The 22,455-nt window shown below is 41.9% G+C and overlaps 2 long non-coding RNA genes across 2 annotated transcripts in view; both read right to left on the bottom strand.

Moving 5' to 3' along the window:
• LOC309348158 overlaps window positions 1-22,455 on the bottom strand; it is a 149,923-nt gene that overhangs the window by 22,395 nt on the left and 105,073 nt on the right. The window lies entirely within an intron of this gene.
• Window positions 8,364-21,922, bottom strand: LOC309348143. Its single transcript, XR_014159232.1, has 2 exons — window positions 21,847-21,922; window positions 8,364-8,665 (listed from the first exon to the last, which is right to left on the bottom strand). It is a non-coding gene; the product is annotated as an uncharacterized lncRNA (long non-coding RNA).

The raw sequence follows: 22,455 nt of genomic DNA, 5'->3' as shown, positions 1-22,455 counted from the left end.
GTTAAATTCAAACGCCGTTTGAAAAGTTTTAGCATTTCCAGCCGACTTCATCAAATCCAGTTGCTCAAAAAGCTCTGTATGGAATCAAATCCCACCATCTTTAAAGAGGTTCCATATTATCTTCATTCATTTGGGATTTGGGTTTTGACAGATAAAAGCAACTACAAATTGGGAAGGCTATCTGCTTCTTCCATAGTTATGCACTGCATACCTGTACTGGAGACCACTTTCAAGTATTCTGCAAAACCTGAAATTGCTGAGATTTCTTCCAGACCCTAATAACTATCTCAACCCTGAGGATCTCCATACATAATGTTTCCTATATAACATACAGGTCATTATTTGTACTGTTGTCATGTGGCTCACAATGATCTATTGCTATAAGAATATTTCAGACCATACTTGGGTTTGCCATGAAGTCCACACTCTGGGGGAGCCAAATGTTACAGAAGTCAGGCCACTGCTTCTGAAAACTGTATCTCCATGTCTATTTCTCTTCCCCTGAAACACCTCATGGATGTTTACCATGTGACATGAGGACATCACATGATGGTTTTCCTGCCCTTGCCAGTTATGTGGGCTTGAGAAATGATGGATTTGTTGCACTCACACTTTGAAACTTTTAGTTTTACACTTAAACCATCGCCAATTTAAAGCACCTAGCTTCCCCCAAAAGATCCTAGGATGTGGCTGAATCAAATGCCTGTGAAGAGCCAGAATCTGGAGATGAAGGAGTGCCAGTACAGAGGGAGACAGCGTCTGACTGTGGAGACGAGCAGGAGTGGGTTAGCCCAGCCCCTCTTCATCATGAGTTCCCAGACTCGGAAAGCTCACAGAGGGAGGGGAGGAGATAGATGACACTGAGGGGGTTGCTATGCAACCAGGAGAAAGGAAGTGTTTCGAGGCTTCTTCTTTTGATAGAGGGGGGGGAGTTAACCCACCTTCTCCCTAAACTAGAAGAGCTGAAAGGGTTAAAATGCAACGGAATTACAAGAGAGGAAGGACTGGACCTTGGCACCCTTCGTGCTGTGAAAGGGGTGGAGACTCAGAGTGACCAACTCATAGTAATGGCGGCAAGCTCGGAGCCACTCTCTGGATGCAAATTATAAATAAACGTACATAAAACTGCCAGAGGGGAAGCGGGTGGCGCTGTGGGTTAAACCACTGTGCCGCTTGGACTTGCCGATTGGAAGGTCGGTGGTTCGAATCCCCACGATGAGGTGAGCTCCCGTTGTTCGGTCCCAGCTCCTGCCAACCTAGCAGTTCGAAAGCACATAGTGCCAGTAGATAAATAGGTACCCCTCTGGCAGGAAGGTGTTTCCATGTGTTGCTCTGGTTTCGCCAGAAGCGGCTTAGTCATGCTGGCCACATGACCTGGAAAGACTGTCTGCAGAGCGGACAAATGCCAGCTCCCTCGGCCTATAAAGCAAGATGAGCGCCGCAACCCCAGAGTCATTCGCGACTGGACTTAATTGTCAGGGGTCCCTTTACTTTTACCTTTTTAAAACTGCCAGAGACTCATTAATTCTTATCAGAGCTTGCTTGCCTGCCCGGGATCATTACACAGGAGCTGTAGAGTTTCCAGAACTCTACAAAATATGGTATCCAGGATTCTTGGGGCTAAGCCATGTGCTTTAAATCACCTTTAAATGTATGGTGTGTAAGCGACCCTAGTGCCACCTGAACACTCCAGTCTCTGGATGTGGGTCTTGTTGGAAAACACAATAAGTGGAGCATCTGTTTCTCCCTCATCATCCTCTAACCTGCCAGTTTCACAGAGATCTTGGCTTGTTTTAAACCAGAGTTCCCCACTGAGGAAGAGCCATAGCTCATGGCAGAGCATCTTGCTTTGCATGAAATCCCGGAGAATAGCTGCCAATCAGTGAAGACAATACTGAAATCGGTGAACCAATGATCTGACTTGGTATAAGGCAGCTTCCTATGTTCCTATTATGCCAGAAACAGGGGGTTCTCCATTATTATTATTATTATTATTATTATTATTATTATTATCCTTTTTTAATTACTTTTTTATTCAAAATTAAAACAAAACATATTATCCAGAAACATATAATCCTTATTTCCCCCCATTTTTCCTCCCTTCCCCCACAGAACCCACCCACCCCCACCCCCTGACTTCCCTCAGTTCCAGTCTTTGATTTCTCTAAAAATGCTGTTTTCTGCATGTACACAGTTGTATAGATCCTCAAACTATTTAGCTGATAATTATCAATAAAAAGTTTGTGAATGTTTATTCAAAACCAGCCAAGGAGTCCAGTTCGCTTTGTTGCATCTTCAAATACTTTGTAAAGGGTTCCCATTCATCTTTAAAGTCACAGTTATCCTTGTCCCGTAGCTTGTATGTCAGTTTTGCCAGTTCTGCATAGTCCATCAAATTTTCTTGTCATGATTCTTTAGTTGGGGTTTCTTCAGTCTTCCATCCTTGTGCTATTAAAACTTTTGCGGCTGTTGTCGCATTCATGTAGATGTTTTTCAGCTTTTTTGGCAGATCTTTCCCTACAATCCCTAATAAAAATGCTTCAGGTTTTTTAACAAATGTTAAATGGAACATTTTCTTCAATTCGTTATATATCATTTCCCAAAAAATTTAATTACCTTACAATCCCACCACATATGATAAAATGTCCCCTCCTTTTCTTTACACTTCCAACATATATTTGAACTAGTTTTGTACATTTTCCCTAAATGCACTGGTGTTATGTACCATCTGTAAATCATCTTCACGTAATTCTCCTTCAATAGGGAACAATCTGTAAATTTTAAATCAGTTTTCCATAATTTTTCCCAATCTTCCATCATAATGTTGTGACCTACATCTTGTGCCCACAGGGAGTTCTCCTTTAATGCCAGTTAATGTAACCATGTTCTGGACTAATGGTTTGTGTGCTATGTGCTATGAAATAGTTTCAGCCTTTTAAATTTTTATCTACCTTGAAACACTTTGAAACCCATAAATTTTGGAGATTCAACAATTTAGTATATGTTTCAACCTTCTGTATTAGACATGACTAAACTCCCTAACCTTCCTTAAAAATAAAAATTAAAAAAATCACGAGTGAATGCAGCATCCCAAAATGCTATAACATCTCCTTAATAAACCTTCCTTCTATATAGGTGGAAGTGTGGGAGGAATGGACAAATAAATAAACAGAAGGAAAGATTTCTCAGAACTTAGAAGGTTCTGAGTCAGAAGGTTGAATAGAGCCTGATGGTCTTAGAAATCATGTTATTTTCTAATTACCAGAAGGTCTCCCAGCATCTTTTATTTATCTCATGATAAAACTATTTAGAAGTTTCCTTACGACCTTTTGAGGGTAAAATGACTGCTGCTTCCCAACCTGAATAAACTCAAATAAACACAAATTCATTAAGACTGCATTCAGTTTATTATGTTTGTTTTATAAATTAAAATGTCAGCGCTTCTTTCGTGATTTCTAACATTCCTGTTGCATTATGGAATGGTGGCTTTTTGACCAATCTACCATCATGTCACACTAAATTTTAAATTGCGGGAAAGAACTGTATGCCAGGTTACTGCCCCAAATCTCATCAAATGAAATGACAACGCAAAATTCAAGTGAATTGCCAAATTAATGGGGTCACAATCAGATTATTATTACTTTTCTGGAAATGATCAACACACAAGTGAGCGCTAAACTTCCACTAGATTCCATTAGATTTCTAAGTTTGTCAAGAAAATGGAATGCAACATTACTTCTGAATAGACATATATAATTATTTATAATGTAGAATTATATAATATAGAATTATTCTATTTCCATTCTATAAGATTTTCACATTCATTTCCCCATTAATCTTTTTTTAAAAAAAATTCAACTGAAAACAAACATTTAAAGATGCAGCTAAACACATATGTTTTATATTTTCTCTCAACATGTGAAATTTGGGGATATGTTTTGACATATTTTTGAGCCAAGAACTGTATTGGAGCTTCCAGGAAATGCAAAAGCCTTGAGTGGCTAAATTCCAATTCACACACTAGTCTGAGAGGTCCAGACTTTACTACACAGGCCCATGTTCTTTTTCTCAGTATAAGGCAATTTCATATACTTTCTCACTATATGGCAACCCAACGGAGATGACGCCAGTAGGTCTAGGAGGGTTAAGTTGTCATTGAAGGTGCTGTAGTGGTGAAAGTTGAGAGATCTCCCCTTATCTTCATTGGCAGTTAATAGCCTTCCTTCAGAATACCTGGTAGCCTAGTTTCTGTTTCTGATGTTGTTTCTCTTGCTAAATGAATGTTGCTAGGCTGCTATGTGGCTCCATCTGTTTCCCTGATTGGGAAAAAAATAACCAGTATTTGCTGTTCAACGTCCTTTTTTTCCAGTTTGCAGGTGAATTTGATTTGGGGCTGATCTGGAACTTATTGAATTGTATGAGTAATCTTGAATTGAATTGTATGAGTAATCTTGAAATTGCTCTTGTTTTATTCTGACACAGTGGGTTATGTGATTTATACGGCCTCATTACCCGCAGAGTTTAATACTGGACTTTTGCAGTTCTTTTTTTCTTTTTTATTCATACTGAGCAGCATGTGTTTCTGGAACTGCTGATTTCTAGGGTAATTCATCCTGTCTGCAAAGTAGCGTTTTTCCTTAAATCAGAGAATTTAGTATAAAGTATCCCTTCTCCAGTTTGTTTCTTATTCCATGTATACAGAGCAGAATGAATAGAATAAAAATAGTTTATTTTTTGTGCTGAAGTCTAGAAGGAAAACTCCCTTTCTCTTCCATTTAGTTCAGTATTTTGTTCTCACAGTGGCCAACCTGATGCCCAGTGATATTATTAGGAAAGCAAGCACTGTTTCATCGAAGAGCAGATCTTGTTTACATGATGGGGCAAGAAGAACAGAACAGCCCTGAACAATGCTCACCATACTGATGGGCTGATTTTGTCGTCTTGTTGTAGTCCATCTAAGGGCTCTTACAGCCTGTTTGGTGAGGCAGAAGAGCAGGAAGTGCAGAGCGAAATGATATTCGGGTATCTGCTATTTAGGTTTGCTCAAGGCTTCTCAGATCCTCAACTCAGCATTTTTACACATTTATCATGAATATGATTTATCCCTTTCCAAACCTCACCTTTTCATGCCTGCTGTTGCCAGGCGTCAGAGGATCCAACCCCCACGGCAGGTTGCCAGGAATGGATAAGACACGGAAAAGTTCTTACCATCTGCCTTTTATTCAGTATTTACAGAGAGAGGCTTGGGACTGCAGCCTCTTGGAATAATGGTGTTGCCTCAATTAAATCTCCCCTCCCCTTCTTTTCCACTTCCTCATTCGTCATTCCCCCTACAGGTGGCGCTGAGGGCCATTTGCTTCTGGGCCCTTTGCTCTCCTATCTTTAAGGCTCACCGGGTTCTGGGAGATGGAGTGTTTGGAATGCTTTCTAGTGATAACTTGTCAGCCAGCTGCTCTGGCTCTGCCTTCTCCTCCTCTCCCATTATTTCCCAGCTTTCCCCCACATCTACCTCTGAGCTGTGATCTCCCTCAAACTCCTGTTTAATTCTGAACTGTCTTCTTCTTCTTTGGAAGGGTCAGGCTGGGGAGGTGGTCTCCATCATTCCTCCTCTGCCCAGTCCCTGACAGCTGTTGAGACAGCCCTCAGGCAGAAGTGCATGCTGACTAGGCAGGTCATTGTTCTGATCTAGAACGGCTCTTCTTGCCTTCTGAGCTTGAATAGGCTGTGTGCATGAAACATGGTCTCTGGAAGCCACTGTGAGAGATGGGCATAGGACTTTCATACTAGATAAAGGCTAGAAACATTGCCATGTGCCTACAGATATTATTTATATTTTGCTCTTTCCCAAATACTCTTGGTTGTATTCAACATAGCAATAAGCAGATGGTTCCATAATTGCAAGGATTTCTCCTTGTGCAACACAACGTTCTCCTTTCCTTTAATGGCGCCAACCCTAAATCTGTTCTAGAGATTCCCCAACCCTCCAGAGCAAATCTGGGGATTGTACACTTAAGGGGAAGAAATCTCATCATGGTAGCATTGAAACAGCACAACTGTTTAGTGGTGTACGTCAGTGTTTAGAATTCCACATTTTGTTTAATTTTTTAAATGACAATTTGAATGAGTCCCCAAAAATATTTCATGAATACTCACAAAATACCAACAGAACTATGGGCTCGTCCAAACTTCTGTTTGCCCCATAGCTTTTCCTGGAGAAAACCTGCTCTTTGCCATTAAATCAGAGCAAATGTCAAGTGGGTTTTCTATGGATTAGCATTTGTTCTGATTCAGCAGTAAAGAGTGGGTTTTCCTTTCCACACATTCCTCAGCAAGTGGTGATAGTGGAAATTCTGAATCAGGATCCAGTGGAAGTCTGTTTTCATAAATTTATCTTGACTAAATTGCTTAAAAGTCATGTGATTAATGAACTAATCTTGTTTGGGCCTCAATAATAATGCTGAATAGCCATATCACAAACTTTGTTGTAAAATTGTTATCTCTAGAGACTTCTGCAGTTATCAAGAGGGAAATGCAAAACTGAGTAATAGTCTTGTGCAAATCTACGTATCTGTATAAATTGCAATTTTATTGATCTTTCTCAGGCTCAAGTACTATTTAAAATATAAATAATACTTATGAATATGGAATTTAAACCAGTTTTTCTCTTATTACAACTTCCAAGACTTGAAAAGATTGCTAAAATATAACAGAGCAATAATTAAACTTTAAACCTTTTCTTTTAAATATATTTCCTCCATGTCTTTGACATTTTAATAAACTCTGATTTAACTTCAGCTTTTTCTACTCACATATTTCCCTAATAGATTTACCCATGGAAGAGAAGGTCAAACAGTGCGAGTTTATCCTATTCTCAGGGGAAAGGGGTATCATTAATTATTATCTATCTTAACTAACAGTACTATGCAGTACTAAAAAGAACAGTTCATTACTATACAGGTCTACTTAGAAGTCAGACCCACTGGATTCAATGGGACTTGTTCTCAGATCAGTGTGCCGGGATTTCTGCATGGTCAACAGTAAAATACAGTCCAAACTTGTTTTAATGTTGTGAACTTTAAGACAATCTTCTCCAACTTTAGCCATTATGATGTGAACTAAGTAGTTTTCCGATCTATGGATTGGAATTCAAAAGAAAAGCATAGGCTTCCTTCTCTTCCCTTAAAACCAGTAGGACTTGAAGTTTGGTTTCTTTTAATATTTCCCCCTTTTTAAAAGCCTTTTAAAAACTGTCTCTAGTTCTGATGGGGGGGGGTAATGTAAATTTATAAGATTTTGGAACGCAGGAATAAAGTAAATAATCTAACCATCAATTCCAGCACTCAGGGGGCCACCTAAATTGTATAATTTGGCTTTTGAATAATTGGCATTATTAATGGTATTATAGTTTGGCATTGTTATAATGAGGCTTTTATTGGATTATTGAAAACTAATAAATTGTTACTATTATTATTATTATTTAAAACTGCCTCTAAAGGTAAAGGGACCCCTGACCATTAGGTCCAGTCATGACCGACTCTGGGGTTGCAGTGCTCATCTCGCTTTATGGCCAAGGGAGCCGGCGTACAGCTTCCGGGTCATGTGGCCAGCATGACTAAGCTGCTTCTGGCGAACCAGAGCAGCACACGGAAACGCCGTTTACCTTCCCGCCAGAGTGGTACCTATTTATCTACTTACATGGGCATGCTTTCAAACTGCTAGGTTGGCAGGAGCTGGGACTGAGCAATGGGAGCTCACCCCGTTGCAGGGATTCGAACTGCCGACCTTCTGATCAGCAAGTCCTAGGCTCTGTGGTTTAACCCACAGCGCCACCCGCGTCCCAAAGCTGCCTCTAGTTCTTTGCAAACATAGACTTTCGAAAACAGATGAAAATATGAAGAAGATTGGTGAAAAGCATAACTAATGCTGGGAAAGGGCTGGAACCACTGATAGTGATCGGGCTCAATGCTCATTCCATTGCCTGTATAGCACCCTACCCCACAGGTGAGTTCATCTCAGTTCAGCAATTCAGTGCTGTGTAGAAGAGTTGATCACTTTTTCTAGCAGCAGGGCCTTTTCAGTAATGGCACCAACCCTCTGGAATGCCCCTCCAAGTGAGAGCTGTCACTCCACAACATTGTACTCCTTCAGGTGCTTGACTAAAATCCAGCTGCCTAAATGCCTTGGGCTGATTGTTTTTCATTTGGGATGTGTTTTAATGCTGTCCCCACACCGAACTCTGAAATGGAGTAGTGAATGCCATAGTGACGCCCGGAGAGCAAAAGTTGTTGGATGAAGCAGAAAAACATGAGAAGAAAAGGAGTGTGATTCTTTAGCAGAAGTATTTACAGCCAAAAACTTAGAGGTAATTTGAAAGAGCAGGCTTCATTGCATTTTTATTACCATTTGATTTGAGGTGGGTTGGTGTGTTTTTTAACCTGCACACAAAGCAGGTACGTCTTAATTACACTCTGCTTCAGGAACCAAATTAATTTTAGCATCTGTTTTCTTGCATATCATAGAAACATGATGGCTTTAATTTGCCGTATAACTCATCTCTTGCATCCTCTGAAGTATCTTCCATTGCTGTTGTTAGAGTTACTTTGGTGCTTGAGCTGCGTCTAGCTTGTTTATGAAAAATACACTCAAAAGTAAATGTGATGGTGCCCTGTAGGGAGAAGTAAAAAAAAAGAGAGACCAAGTCTCAGGAACTCAATTAAAAAGTAATATTGATATAAACAGATAAAAGAGATACAAGCTGAGGCCGCAGAGTAATTACATGCAAAGGCCGTGATGTGAACAATAATCCAATTCACCAAACAATACAGGACATGCAGACAATGAAACATTTCATCAAACAATACAGGATGAGATCTTCAGACATAAATGAAAGAATATGTATAGGTGCCAGCTATTAACTCCTTAGTGCCTCAATTTTTCTTTCCAGTTTTTTCCCCTTCCTTGCAGGGAAATGGCATGACTGTGAATCCTAAAAACATATTATTGAAAATACTGAATAATATTTGAGTATTCAATATGAGACAGCAGTCAATAATATAATTAAAATAGCTGTTGAAATTCTTTTAGTGCTTCTTAACACTGAAAAATACAAAATTAGCAATATGAAATATTCTATTTTCTAAGAAGATATATCTTCTGTTACTGCATGGAGAACTTACAGTCTGCCAGGGTTGGTGGGAGCTGAAAAGCAACATCCTCTAGTCTAGAGCACTGTTACCCAACTTTGGGTCTCCAGCTGTTTTCAAACTACAATTCCCATCATCCCTTACCACTGGTCTTGCTAGTTAGGGATGATGGGAGTTGTAATCCAACAACGGTTGGAGACCCAAGGTTGGGAAACACTTCTCTAGAGGGTCTACTGGGCTGCTAAAATGACCATACCTTCGGGCAATGAATCAGTCACTAACCAGTCATTTGCAGGTTTAGGGCAATCACTTTGCGATCTCTTTCTGAATATGGACTCTACATGTCTTTGGGAGAACAGAAAATTCTCTCCTCCCCTGCACCGCCGAGCATATAATGATGGGTGGTCATGATGAAAATATTGGTGAACATTTTCCTTTCACTCTCTGGGCATGCCTCTATAAGTTTTTCCTGGTTTATGAATTTAATAGGCATTCTTCTGGAGAATTCTGGGAATTGTAATTTGCTGAAGTGAATTGCTTCCCAGTTACCCTCATCAGCTCACAAAGCGTGTTCTCACTAAAGGAGAGCACGTGTTGCGGATGGGGCCGGCCAAAGCACCCTGTGGTAAACAGGCAGGTTGGAATTAAGGGGCCTGGCGTTGGTTGGTGGTTGGTGTTGCTGGGGCAAATTTGATGTTGCCAATTTAGGGGTGGGATCAGAGGATATTTAAGCAGGGTCCACAGCAAGCTGCTTTCTCTTTTGCTGTGGGCATCGGATCACCCGCCCTCCCTCCCTTGTTGGGGCTTGCGCTTTGACCTTGCTATGCCTGTCATGGGTTCGTCCGCATTGGTGCGGGGGCCTGGTAGGAATTTTTCCATTTGGCTGATTAGTGTGTGCCTTCTGGTTTTTGCCTACTGCGTAGCAAATCGTCACAACTTGTAAGGTTGGCGGTTAGGCATTGGTTTAAACTGGTTGGTGGAGGGGTATGGATTGGCTGTGCCTGCCCCTCCAATGCTGCTGCTGCACGGGAATTCCATTAAAGGAATTCAGGGGCTTACCATCCTTTCGTCCAAACCCCTGGAATCGGGTTTGGGCCGTGTAAGCCCCTAGGAGCATGCGGGGAGAAGCTGAGGGTCTGTGCCACAGCTCCCGTTATCCCTGATCTTGTTCCTCCACACTGGCTTTCGCTGGAATCCGGAAGTCAGTGCTGTCCCCAAGGCCGGGGGGGGGGGGGGGGACGGGACAGATAGTCATAACCAATGCCTAAGCAACCACTCACAATTTGTATGTTAATAAAGTTGTGGCCAAAATTATGCCAAAAACCTTAAACAAAATTCATGTGTGATGTGTGAGTTACTGGGGAAGGGTGTTTTGGGGGACCTCAGCATGCAAACGGTAATTTCCTGACTTTTCTGAATGGAATGACATAAAATAATGTATTTCTCTATTTTAAAATGTGAGGGACTTGTCTTGTCTTGTGTGTTTTGTTTTTGTTTTTTTAAAAAATATAAAGCACCATGCACATTGCTGAAGTGGAATATCTGTTTAAAAGGGATCCAAGAGCATTAGAAGAATAGTTGGCATCTTTATGAGCTGAGCTAATATTTTGCTCAACTTCTAGAGAATGTCAGTGTTTAACTACCAAGAACACAACTGCTCTAAAGTTTGCTCTGAAGCAGGAATAAACCTTAAGAACTAATGAATGTATATTACTGAAACCATATGGACTCTATCAAATGACAAAAGAACCCAATTAAGATTAATTTTGCTACATCTGAGCAGAAGTAAATTAATCTTCTCTCCCTCCCTCACCAACAAATGTGATCCAGATGGTTTCAACATGCCTGCTCACTCTGCCTCTCCCGGTGCAGTATTTTACAAACCAAAAGCCCATTTTCATTTCTCATCTCTCATTTTCCACTTTGAATGCTTGCACTTTTACTATTTGTGCTGATTACTATTTCTCCTTTTCTCACTGCCTGTATTTTGATCAGCTTAAGAGAATCTCAATACTTTACATAAAATTGTACATACTGTGCCGTTGACAGTTCATGAATAGTCTACAAGTGGGAGCTGCAAAAAAAAACCACCAAAAAACCCACACCACCCTTTGCAATGCGACACACATCTGTTCATTGTCTCAGCCAACCAGTCAAGCCTTCTCTCAGGATACTCCATTCCAGCATGCTGTTTATGTGGGGTGAAGGCCCAGACATCTCTGTAAGGATGCCCCATCCAAATATGGCTGCATGTACAAACCTTTCTAAGTGTTCTTGATAAAATTGCACAGTCAAATCCTAGACACAGTCTAGGAATAGGCTGTATGATTTTATGAATGCATGGTTGTATTTAATGGGATTGTCCCCACATGGATGACTAGGTGAGGACTGTGTGCAAACAGACTAGAGATGTCAGGGGAACAACAATTGAAAAGGACCATTGCTTGTGGACTTTCTATAAATATACCAGTGGTGTGCAATCAGTGGACTAGGGGGTCTAGGGTAGTCCCTTGGCACCTCCTTCCCAAAGTCCAGGAAGCTTCTGCCCAGCATAAGGCACAGAGGACCTTAAGGTCCATGAATAACCATAGTTTAGAGGTCCCTGGCCCTAAGGAAGTCAGATTATCCTCCACCAGGGCTAGGGCCTTCTCAGAGATGGCTCCGACCTGGTGGAATGCTCTGTCCCATGAGACCAGGGCCCTGCAGGATTTAACTTCCTTCTGCAGGGCCTGTAAGACAGAACTATACTGCCTGGCTTTCAATTTGAACTTAGCCTGATCTTTTATTCCCCCTCCCCTTTTTATGAAGATTACCTGCTCTGGGTTCCCACAGCTAATTCTCCCCTGGTCTCCTTGCTGGCCCAAATAGGACTAACTGAGCCAGCTAGCCCTGGTGATCATCTAATGTTTGTTGGATGGATTTCCCTCCTAAATTGATTTTTGAATTCTGAATTTATTGTTATTCACGTTTTATACTGTATTTTATGCTGTTTTTTGTTGTTGCATTAATTAAGTGTTTTAAATTTGTTGTTAGCCACCCTAAGCCCGGTTTTCTGAACCGGGAAGGGCGGGGTATAAATAAAAATTTATTTATTTATCATTATTATTATTATAAGGAGGGAGGTGTGATGCTCTGATGGGTCCAAGACCCCTCCCATCAGCTTCCCAAAACCCACCTAGCTTTGGGAAGGAGGCAGGAGGGCTCCAGCATCCTGTCAGGGGCCTGGCACCACCTTCCCAAAATGCAGGAAGCTTCTACCCAGCATAGGGAGGCAGTGTGATGTTTACCTGCGCAACATCACATGTGCAACATCACACATACACACCCATCGCCCTCACAAGCTGGATACTCTGGCCCTAACTATTTCCCTATGCAACTTTTCAGCACACACCACCTATCTAGGACCTCCTCGTATAACAAACGTTTTACAGCTGAGCTCCCACTCTCCCCCAATGAACTTACACAACAAATTTTGACCTTCTAGACCCCCTCAAGCAGCAAAGGAATGAAATGAAGGCAGGGGGAATCTTGAAGTGCAATGATATGTGTGTGTCTGTACTCTCCTTAGACCCACATGAGTGTGCATGAACCTTGAATTTGTTTATTTTTATTTGTCAACAGCTTAACATGCTCTAGCTCAAAAGAGCATGCACTATAACGACTGATATATTTACCCCATCTTTTCAACACCCTGCTGTATGAGACTCTGCACGTATTTGTTATTGCAGCTGATTGAAAGGGATTTAACGTTCTTATTGAAAACAAACATGTTTGTCAAATTTCTTTCTTTTGCTAAATGACAGTGATCATCCCCTTGTTAAATTGAATTTGACAGTGTAAATAGAGTTTTGAGTTATGATCTAATTTTCCAAACAATTGGCACCATAACTCATATGTGTAGCCAGGGATGGGGAGATACATTTGTGGAAATTTATGCCTTGGGTACCAATATAATTTGAATAGCCTTGGGTGCCACATTATTTGGTGGAATGCCATTTGCTGTTTTGCCTCAGGCAGCAAAATGCGTTTGACCAGCCTGGGCAGATCTGCCATTAGTGAAGTACAGGACCCAGAACAGGGATTGTTTGAGGTTCCCAATTCTTACATCTCCATGAATCCCACATACAGGAAGCATCATCAGAGAGCCCGTGTGATTAGGAGTGTACCAATCATTTTCAAGTTGCAGGAAGAGGGCGATGATAATGAGTTCCCTCATTCCTTCAGCAGGCTCACTGTGCAAATCTACCTAGTAGATATGCTTTTATTATCTCTCTGATTTCCTATTTCTTTGTTTTCCAGCCATTCTCTTCCCACTCCAACTGCCACTCATTCTAACTCCACCCAATGTTCCATTCCACTGCCGGTCATTCTTCTACTTGCTCTTCCACTGTGTTGTTGAAATTGATGAAACAGAGAAACATGGACCTGGTAGACTGCGCTCTTATCCCACTCTCATTCCTCTTAATGCTGCCTATGCTGAAGTCAATGGCCCTGTGGTCTAAACCACGGAGACTCAAGGGCTTGCCGATCAGAAGGTCAGTGGTTCAAATCCCTACGATGGGGTGAGCTCCCGTTCCTCTGTCCCAGCTGCTGCCAACTTAGCAGTTCACAAGCACACCAGTGCAAGTAGATAAATAGGTACTGCTGTGGCAGGAAGGTAAATGGCATTTCCCTGCACTCTGGTTTCTGTCATGGTGTTCTGTTGCGGCAGAAGCAGTTTAGTTATGTTGGCCGGATGACCCAGAAAGCTGTCTGTGGACAAACGTCGACTCCCTTAGCCTGAAAGTGAGATGAGTTCCATAATAATAATAATAATAATAATAATAATAATAATAATAATAATTTATTATTTATACCCCGCCCATCTGGCTGGGCCTCTCCAGCCACTCTGGGTGGCTTCCATAGAAAGCAAAAATACAATAAAATATCACATGTTAAAAACTTCCCTGAACAGGGCTGCCTTAAGATGTCTTCTGAATGTCAAGTAGTTGTTTATCACTTTGACATCTGCTGGAAGGGCGTTCCACAGGGCGGGCGCCACTACCGAGAAGGCCCTCTGCCTGGTTCCCTGTAGCTTTACTTCTCGCAATGAGGGAACTGCCAGAAGGCCCTCGGCACTGGACCTCAGCGTCTGGGCAGAATGATGGGGGTGGAGACGCTCCTTCAGGTATACTGGACCCCATTGTCACCTTTGGCTGGTCTTAACCGTCCAGGGGGCCTTTACCTTTTTACCTTACCCAGTGTCAGTCCCACTCAGAGTAAACCAATCAAAATTAACAGACCTAAATGAGTCGTGCTCATTAATTTCTGTGGGACTGAAATTGGACACAATCCAATTTGTGGGCTATGATGCCTTTTGGCTCATGTAAGCAGAGGCATACCTAGGCTCCCATGTGCCCCTGGCAAGGAGATATATCGGTGCCCCCTCATCCCTTGTGCCCTTGACAAAAAGCTGTATCAGCACTTCCAAAGTGGAAAAAGACCATGGACCAGAAACACACAAAAAATTGCTTTTCAGTGCTGAGAGGAGCCTTTTCGACTCACCCACCTGCAAGTGTGTGAATGGGCAGGCAAGCTCCTAGCCACTCCAAGCCAGAATGGAGAAGCATGGTTTTTGCACACCCCTTCTTTGGGCCTGTACCCTTGGTGGTGACTAACTTGGCCAACCTGTAGGTACACCCTTGCATATAGGAGGAGGAAGTGGCAGAAGTTTACTCCCACTGCTCTCATTTCTTTAAAAAATATAATAAGGCTTAATCTTCTGGCATTTTCTCAGGAGAGCAAAAATGCTAAATTGCTAGGCTTTTGAGAGTTGATTTATATCTCTCATGCCTTCCCAGTTGCATCCTGATGACTGTAACCTGGCTTATTCATTATTTTTGCATGCTCTGTATTAGCTTAGTAGAAATCAAGGAAATAAGGGTGGCCTGCTTTCTGATACCAAAAGATAACCCCCTTTTTTAAAAAAAATAAAAAATAAAGTATTACATTTGACTCAGAAAACAGCTAAAACCAAAGGTCTGTGGCAGAGAGAATGTGTGAATTATAGTGCAGCCTTGGCTGCAAGGTTTGTTTATTCTTGTCATGCTGTCTGGCAGGCTCTTGGAAGGAATTCTCGGCTCTCCTGAAGAAGAGTCGGAGAATAATATAGAAAAGTCACACACTGAGAGACACACTTGGGATGAAATATCAGTGACATAAAACTCACTTTTGAAGCAAACAATGGGGTGAGTAATGTATTTGCTCTTTGCTGCATATTGTCTTTTACTCCAGTAATTTTTCTTTCCTTTTCATTATTTCTTTCCTGTTTTACATTGCAGAGGCAGCTGACAAATATAAACACTCGAGCAGTACAACAGTGTCAAAGATGATGCAGAGAGCTAGGCATTTACAGAAATCTACCTCGGCTTGGAGTTTTTCAAGCGGTGAGGTGCTACCGAGGTGCAGGACATTATGTGGACAGGTGGAGTCCCCCAAACCCTGGTCGGCCCCCCGTGTGGAATAACGACTCAAGACAACGTGCTATGGGATTAAATTGGCCACAACTTTATTATGTTTCAGATGTGGGTAGACCTTGGCTCAGGCACTGGGCGTTTATCCCTCCCAGTCCCGTCCCCCCTGGGGATCTGGGGAACATCAAGGTTATCCAGAGTGTGGAGGGGGGGGGATTGGCTGGCTCTGGAGAACATATGTTCAAGCAGAGAGAGCCCGCCCCCTGTTATGCTGCCGTCGCAGGGGAGAGCAATGACAACCTCTAGGCGTACGGCCAAAGCCTCTCCTCAAACAACCCCTTTAACAGGAAACCCTGGTATCGCTGCTGCAAAGAGGAAGGGGGCGTGGGTCACCGCTGCATGCCCCGCCCCCATTTAGGGAAGATCGACTAAATGATTCCGCTCAAGGCCTGATACCACCAAAGTTGTGACGTTTTGCTACGGGAAAGGCAAACCTGCCAATGCAGGAGAATTCCTTTCTGTCCCTTCAACAGCGACCTTGACGTAGTAGCACCCGCATACCTGTGGAGAAAAGGTTAACCTGCAAAAGAAGTCTTAACTGAGGGTGGGTATGGTGGGAGAAGCTCTGGAGCCAACTGACGATTCCCAGGTAAGATCCTCCCCCTATTGTGTGGGCAAGTGGTCCCTCCCCCTACCTGGCCTGATCACCTTGGCAGGAGTTGATCACGGTGAGGGTTTGCCAAGCGTGCCTCCTCTTAGCGTGTTTCTCCCTTTCATCCTGAGTTTGAGCATCTTCAAATCCCATGACATCTTTGGTAAAGGCTGTCTTCCAATTGGAGCACTCGCAGGCCAGTGTTTCCCAGTTGTCCGTGTTTATACTACATTTTTTGCCTTGAGAGAGTCTTTGAACCTCTTTTGTTGACATGGGCAGAAGCAGGGTGAATGCTGAATCCGACCTAAGACTCAAGCTGACAAATATTAGACTGAACATAGGAGGACTTTGTTTAACACAACTGCATGCTGACAGCTGTGCAAGGAGACTTAGGTGAAATCAAAGGGCGTTGAATGTTTTTATGGAAATTTTCTTTCCTAATCACATCCGAAGTCTTAACCAAAGCCATTTTGGTGAAGAGAGACTGCTTGTTCTCTGCTGGTTTGAACAACTTGGACATGCTGAGACCAGGAAATGGCAGCCCTCATCTGTTTCTAGATGTGGGAAGACAAAACTCACTTCAAACAGGCTCTTTCCATCAGCAGGGACCCCAATTACTCCAATAACAGTGGGTAGACACTCAATTTCTATGTTTCCTTCAGCTGAACATGGCCTTCTTTCCCCCCTAGAAGATCCTGTTTCTCCATTTCCTCTTTTACTATCAACCATGTTGTGTGTTTCATTACAGAGAGCTTTGTGTGACAACACTGCTTTGACAAAATCCATCCCACAGAGCTCCTGTAGAATTCCCAGGCCTACATTGCGCACAGCTGGCCTAAACATCACCACCACCAGCATTTTTGCCATTCCCCGCATTCTCTGGTGGCTTCCATTTGAGGTCTGATCCTCCACCTCTTTGGCATTGTCCAATTTGATTCCTTTAGAGGGAAAATGTTCTAGGTATCAGGAACATTGACATAAATTGTCCTAAAGCAGTCCACTCTCAGTCTGCTTGAATACATGGTTTCAACAGAAAGAAAAACAATGGATTAAAATTAAACCATGACTATGTAACATTACGAATTTTAGCCAAAATATGTTTTTTACACGGGGGGGGGGGGGCATTTACATAAAAATCCCTGAGTATATATAGACTTGCTTGTTCCCAGCCTTCTCAAATGCATCATATCTTCAGCTTCACAAAACCTGGGGTGGGATCTAAGTGGAATCAGTGGGGAGATTAGAGGAGTAGCTTTCTTGAATATTGTTCACCAAACACAGAGTAAAAATGGGTTTTCCACCTTGCAAATTAGTTTGGGGGTAATAGTAAGAAAGGGTCATGCCCTAAATTTACAATCTTCCAATTCTATATCTATCCACGGTTTCACTCATGGATCTTGAATCAAAGACACCAAGTTCCTGGCTTGGAATGCAAATGATACGCTCCCAGACCTCCTTTGTTGCCATTACTATACAACACTCTGCTGCATAACCAAGCTTTATTTCCCCTATGAAGGAATTTACCCAACAATCTCTGTTAAACTTTAAGTTGTTTAGGCATTATAGTTATCAGTAGGACCAGAAGTAGAGAAACTTCAGGAGAATTGACACAGTGCAGCCCAACCAAGGCAGGTTTCAATCCTCCCAGGATTCTCCAGCAATTTTCAAGTGGTTCAGGGTGAAGAAAGTTTGGGAACCACTGGTCTAGGAAGTGCACAGTTTATGCAGGGCATAGGTGAGACCTGTTGATCCTTACCAGTTGTTGTTGTTGCTGCTGCTGCTACTGCTGTTGTTTAGTCGTGTCTGACTCCTCGTGACCTCATGGACCTGAGCACGCCATGCACTCCCATCTTCCACTGCCTCCCGCAGTTTGGTCAAGCTCATGTTAGTACCTTCGAGAACACTGTCCAACCATCTTGTCCTCTGTTGTCCCCTTCTCCTTGTGCCCTCAATCTTTCCCAACATCTGGGTCTTTTCCAGGGAGTCTTCTCTTCTCATAAGGTGGCCAAAGTATTGAAGCCTCAGCTTCAGGATCCTTACCACTGGTTTACGTTAATTGAATGTACACCATTAAAAAAAAACACCTCACCCAACATTATCCTGCACCATTAGTAGTGATGGTCATTTTTCAGTGCAACTTGTCTACACTGCTGATTGTTTCATTGAAGGACCACTGAAGCTTTGAAAGAAGCTGAGTATTCCCTAGAATAGGGTTTAAAAACCTCTGGAGCTGAGGTCAGCCTCTATCCAGTGTTTCATAGGGTGAGAGCCGCAGCTCTGTGGCAGCACAGTGCTTTGCATGGAAAATATTCCAGATTAAATTTCTGCCATCCCAAGTTAAAAAAGAATATGGAAAATGAGTGAGGTCCCAACTAAAGAATGGAATATGCTTGCAGTTTGTGGACCTAATATATAGAATAAGAGAACAAAAAGAACACAAGTTTAAAGAAGCATGGAAAATGTTTATTGAATATATGGGGGGAAATTGTGTACACTTGAAAACGTTGGCAGCATTAAGATAAACTCAACAGTGTAAATAGGTTTGGATGGATGTAACAATGGAATACTGAATGGTTTACTTTATGTAAAATTTGCAGGAATTTATGTTATGCGAAATGAACTATGGAAAGAGAAGAAGGGAAGTCATGGATATTTTAAGGTTGTTTTAATGAATATTCTAAATTGTAAAACAGAAAAATTTAATAAAAAAAATATAAAGGAGGAGGAGTAGGAGGAGGTGGAGAAGGAAGAAAAGGAAAAAAGCTGATTGCTGGCATTTTGGAGAACTGCTTCCAGCAGATAATGCTAGACTAGAAGGACAAAGAGTCTGCCCTGGTATAAGACAGCTGAACGTTGGTACAGGCACACTCCCTCATTTACGGACACTTCACGTTATCATTTTTTTAGCTCAAATCATTGTTCTTGGGTGCAAAATACATGCGACATAGTATCAATTGCAAAACAAACACAACCCACTGTTCTGCTGCTTTGCAGAAAATGTTGAATCCTAAAGAGGTCAGTGGTGGACACAAGGAACAAGAAGGCAGCTGTTCATATGGTTTATGACAAGCTGTAAAAAAAAGTGAAGGATGCTAGATAGCCTTGACGTGAAATGGGATGTCTGGATTTAAAATCTGTCATGGAGAAGGTTAAGGCTAATGGGATGTGAAAGCAATGTGTCGCGACAAGTACGTGGATAAGAGGCCTGACCATTTCCTGGATCCTTGTGTTTTGCAAAATGAATTCGGAACACATTGCGCAACGTTCTCTCCTCGTGTGCTAAATCCAATAATATGCATGACTCCCCATCCCCACCGTGACACTGTTGAGCTATTAGAGGTCTTTTATCCATCATTTGAAGGACTTCAATACCCTGATCCATCTTTACAACAATCCCTGAGAGGTCAGTCATTGCTGATGTCCTTGTGTTATAGCAGAGCATCTGGGGCTGAGATAGGTATGGCATGCTCATGGAAACCAAATGAGTTTATTTAACTGGGACCAGATTCTCCTGTACTGAAGTCTCCTGTACCACAATATTAGATTTCATTAACGATGCATCACTGGCTGCTGCCAGCAGGGCAAAGAAATGTGGGGAAATTACATATGTTGATCTGACTGGATGTTGGGAGAGCAGACCTTAATATGGGACTACCAGATTTAGTGTCACATTTGGTTCTGGTTTCAGGAACAAACAACAGAAAAGTCAAGATAAAAAAAGCTATAGATAAAAAATGCTTTCCACCTTTGCCTAATGGCTATAGTATCCCCCAAAAATGCATTTGCTATGTCTATACAAGCTTGTGATGAGAGTAGAATTTGACCTCTTTATAAACACAAAAAGTAAAAAGAAGGATACAAAAAAATCTTAAAATGTAGAAGGTACAAGCAGAATCAAACAGAATCTTTTGATTCAAAATCTGCAGATGGCTGAACCCATGAACTCTAATATTGTGATAATAGTCATATATCAACAACGTGTATAAAATCATGAACCCCCAACACTTTTTGGCTTGGATAGCTTCCCTCAATGGTACTATACAGTGGTACCTTGGTCATCAAACGTAATCTGTTCCGGAAGACCATTAGACTTCTGAAACATTTGACAACCAAGGCGCAAAGGGCAGTCTCCAAAGCCAATGGAGAAAACTGAAAAACATGCAGCAGAAGCTGTTTGACTTCTGAGGCATGTTCGAAGCTGGAAGCAATTACTTCCGAGTTTTCAGTGTTTGAAAACTGAAACATTTGGCTTCCGAGATGCTCAGAAACTGAGGTACCTCTGTACTTGTACAGAAATTCCTTATGCATGGGTTCAAGGTCCCAAAATGTTACTCTTGCAGATAACAAGTTGAATAGTTGTTGAATTGTTGTTACTATTTTCTTTAGTCTTCAATCAATATGCAAATGTGGGATCCAATAACAATATGTGGTTCATGTCATAGTATAGCTTTCATTTATAGCTTTTGTATTTCTGGTGTACAGTAGGGGATATTCTCTTTTCATTCTAGTTTGTTCTGCTTTCAGGGCCAGATTCATGCTGTCCCTGGGCCCAAACTCTTAACAGACAATGGGGGTTCAGGGCCATATCCTCCTCCCCCATCAGAGGTCCTCTGTAGTACATGTGAGGTAACATGTGGCCCAAAGCATGTGCATGTGTATTTGTCAACGGTGGTATTTCATAGTTCCAGTCTCTATACTCAATACTGGAACAATATCATACTGGGAACTTGTATATACAGTGGTACCTTGGTTTAAGAACAGCTTAGTTTATGAACAACTTGGATTAAGAATGCTGCAAACCTGGAAATAGGTGTTTTGGTTTGTGAACTTTGCCTTGGAAGCAGAACATGTCCCGCTTCCTGTTGAGTGTGTTCCATTTGTAAATTGAATCCCCCACTACTATGGGAAAGCACTTCTTGGTTTAAGAACGCTTTGGTTTAAGAACGGACTTCTGGAACTGATTAAGTTCGTAAACCAAGGTACCACTTGTGGCATTCGTACGGAGCCCCCGGTCGTCTCATGGACTATTGACCCGTACACCTCTAATCCGCTGCCACCAACCAGGTCCTCCCCGGTAAATCACTTAGTCTCAGTCAGGTTCTTAAGTTAACAAAGAAGAGTGTAGTTTATTGCAGACACAAACAAACTTCAACTGCATTCCGAACGTTGTTACTCTTTACCTTCTTAGTCTTATTTTTATCCTGTCTGTAACTCTTCTACCTCCCCTCACTCATGAACCAACTGCACTAACTGTCTCTCTGATTCCAACTGTCTGCCAACTGCTTTCCCAACTGCCTTTTCCCAACCAACCAACTCAAACCAACTCAAGCCAACCAACTCAAACCTTGGGCTAAGCCCTTTTATAAACACATAGGCTCTGCCTCTGACTTTTCTATTGGTCTACATATTAACTCTTTCTCTCCCCCTGTATAGACATTTTCAAAAGAATGGGCAAATGCCACACAACTGTACTTGACAAGCAGTGGTCTGTAAACCATTTATTTATAGACACATACATATACATACATACCGCCCTGTACCCAGAGGTCTCAGGGCAGCTCACAGAAAAACCATAGAGATGTAACAAAATATGCCTTACCATTCTGCCCTGCTTGTGTTTCATAAAGCTCCATTTCCGTTGCACCTCAGCTCATTTTCCATGAAAAATAACGTGGAATGTTGTTTGTGGAATGAAAGCAACAACCAATCACTGGATTGATTTCTGTTCTGGACGTGGGGCGGGGGGGGGGGAATGAGCAAACACTGACAATTTCTGCTCCTGTTTCTGTTTTTGTAACTATTCTCATACATCCCTAGTGGACATAAGGGATCCTTCTAAATTAACACAAATAGCTCTAAAACAAAACAATGCTGAATTAAAAATGTAGATGTGCTTGGGCTTGCATGGTATAAAATGTAACACATGGGCATGCAATTAGAATATCAAAGAATTTATAACTCATATTTAGAAGGAGGGGATGTAGAGAGCCATCTGGGATGTTATTTGATGCTGTCTGCATTCAAAAATAAATTATAAAATTCAGGCTTGCATTAAGCAGTTTTTACCAGTTGGATAAGGAAAGGCATTTCATCCTTCAAAACAATAAAGCCTTCTCATTAATATTCATTAAGATAATGAAGCATGGATACCTTGCAATGCTCTAGTTGTCTGCTTGGGTAATTGCATTTGTTCACAAATGATGGGACT

The sequence above is a fragment of the Podarcis erhardii genome (assembly GCF_964252035.2).
Source record: "Podarcis erhardii genome assembly, chromosome: 8".
In the NCBI taxonomy this organism is placed as follows: Eukaryota; Metazoa; Chordata; class Lepidosauria; order Squamata; family Lacertidae; genus Podarcis; species Podarcis erhardii.
The sequence above is the reverse complement of the archived record's forward strand: the minus strand, read 5'-3'. Positions and strand labels throughout refer to the sequence as shown.